Source organism: Penaeus chinensis, chromosome 21 (assembly GCF_019202785.1).
Source record: "Penaeus chinensis breed Huanghai No. 1 chromosome 21, ASM1920278v2, whole genome shotgun sequence".
NCBI classification, from domain to species: domain Eukaryota; kingdom Metazoa; phylum Arthropoda; class Malacostraca; order Decapoda; family Penaeidae; genus Penaeus; species Penaeus chinensis.
The window spans coordinates 4,096,180-4,098,679 of NC_061839.1; positions in this window are offsets into that span (position 1 = coordinate 4,096,180).

Consider the following 2,500-nt stretch of genomic DNA (forward strand, 5'->3'; position numbering starts at 1 on the left):
GTAGTGTCCCTTATAAACGAGAAAGGGATCATCTACCCTTATAGAGTTCGTGGCCTTTAAACCGTTTTCATATTTCACATTTTCTATCTAGTCTTTAAACCGTTTCACAATTTTCCATTTCTGCGTGATCGTTAAACCGTTAACTATTTCCCATTGTCTGTGATGACGGTGGCTGAATACATATACTTTCCTCGTGTTAACTTGAATCCGAGTTCTAACGCTATTACCTTTAACGCTTCCATTTCTTGACAACCCTTTTTTTTTTTTTCTTTTTTTTTTTTTAAGTCTTTCTGAATATTTTCCTCGTTTGAAACTCTGGGGTTTATTTGACTTTCGTTTAGATAAGGGAGTTAATGGTTTCCTCTGTTGAGTCTGTAGTTATTTAGCATCGAGTAATTTATACATTGTAATTTTCAACATTGTGTACATTGTATTTTCAACATCCTTTACACCAATATGTGCCAGACACACAGACGCATACATACATACAAACAAACAAGGCACACATACTCAAACAAGTGCACAAATATGAAATAGATACATGCATACATTTGCATATATATTTTGAGATGACAAAGATAAGTATTAACCTCCCAAGAATATACGTATGCAAATCCTGTGGCACAAATGTTCGTTTGATATTCATGGATATTCGTATTGACAGAATATCATGCTCGAAATTCACCAACGCGACTGAAAAACTGTTTCCCACAGTCAAAGGACTCTTCGCTTTCGCATGTCTGTCTATGCGCCTGTCTCTATTTTTTCTGCTTTTCATTCAGATAACCCTGGTTTCTATTTGTCTGTCCGTCTCTCCTTCTTCCTGTGTGTGTTCAGCGTGTGTTGTGTATCCATATACAGAAAGACATACATGGACTAGACAAATACATAGACATAGACGTGCGTATAGATAGACAGATAGACATAGACGTGCATATAGATAGACAGATGGACATAGACGTGCGTATAGATAGACAGATAGACGTAGACGTGCGTATAGATAGACAGATAGACATAGCCGTGCGTATAGATAGACAGATAGACGTAGACGTGCGTATAGATACACAGATAGACGTAGACGTGCGTATAGATAGACAGATAGACATAGCCGTGCGTATAGATAGACAGATAGACGTAGACGTGCGTATAGATAGACAGATAGACATAGACGTGCGTATAGATAGACATATACACATAGACGTGCGTATAGATAGACAGATAGACGTAGACGTGCGTATAGATAGACAGATAGACATAGACGTGCGTATAGATAGACAGATAGACATAGACGTGCGTAAAGATAGACATATAGACAAAGACGTGCGTAAAGATAGACAGATAGACATAGACGTGCGTATAGATAAACAGATAGACATAGACTGGCGTATAGATAGACAGATAGACATAGACGTGCGTATAGATAGACAGATAGACATAGACGTGCGTATAGATAGACAGATAGACATAGACGTGCGTATAGATAGACAGATAGACAAATACGTGCGTATAGATAGACAGATAGACATAGACGTGCATATAGATAGACAGATAGACATAGACTTGCGTATAGATAGACAGATAGACATAGACTTGCGTATAAATAGACAGATAGACATAGACGTGCGTATAGATAGAAAGATAGACATAGACGTGCGTATAGATAGACAGATAGACGTAGACGTGCGTATAGATAGACAGATAGACATAGACGTGCGTATAGATAGACAGATAGACGTAGCTTGCGTTTATCGAGTCTCCCCAACGACAGTCGGTAACCGAAAATTAGGTAAAATCTTCTCAAAATAGCAAGACTCGTTAAAGAAAATGCATGTTGCAAAGGGAAAGCAATTAGTTGCAAAATTTGTCTTAAAGGGAAGTGTAGTCTCTCACTAATAAGGGCGCCCAGCTTATACGTAGTTAAATGAGGTTAAATACATTATTTTTAACTTTAGTATAAATCAGATTTTGATTTTATTGTTATTATTATGGGGGAAAGGATGGCAAATTCTTAAGGTATAAAAAAAAAAAAAAAAAAAAAAAAAAAAAAAACTATATACATTTAAAACATACACTTTTTTTTTTTTTTTAAATACGAGACACTAAGCAATAAAAACTGTCCACGTTAAAATGAAACTCACGAATAACAGCAAGATATCCAGCCTAAACTTTTGAATTCATAATCCTAAATTGTCTCCCTCGTACTTAGCTCAGGCGACCGGAGGCTGAGGTGCGCCGATTCACAGCGGTTTCTAGTGTTTTTTGTTTTTTTTAAACGACCGGTTTCGAGAACAGGTAGAGTCCAGAGCGGCGTTTTCTAAGCTACGGTAGGCTGCAGAACCCCCCTGTGAGAAACTACTGCTGGCTATTTACGTGGGTGTGAGGACGGTGAGTATTTGGAATATGAATCTGAGAATGCACACTGGACATTTTGAATCTGATCTGTCGTTAATTAGACTGGTATTTTGTACCTAAACCAGTGGACATTGCAACAGAAATAGAT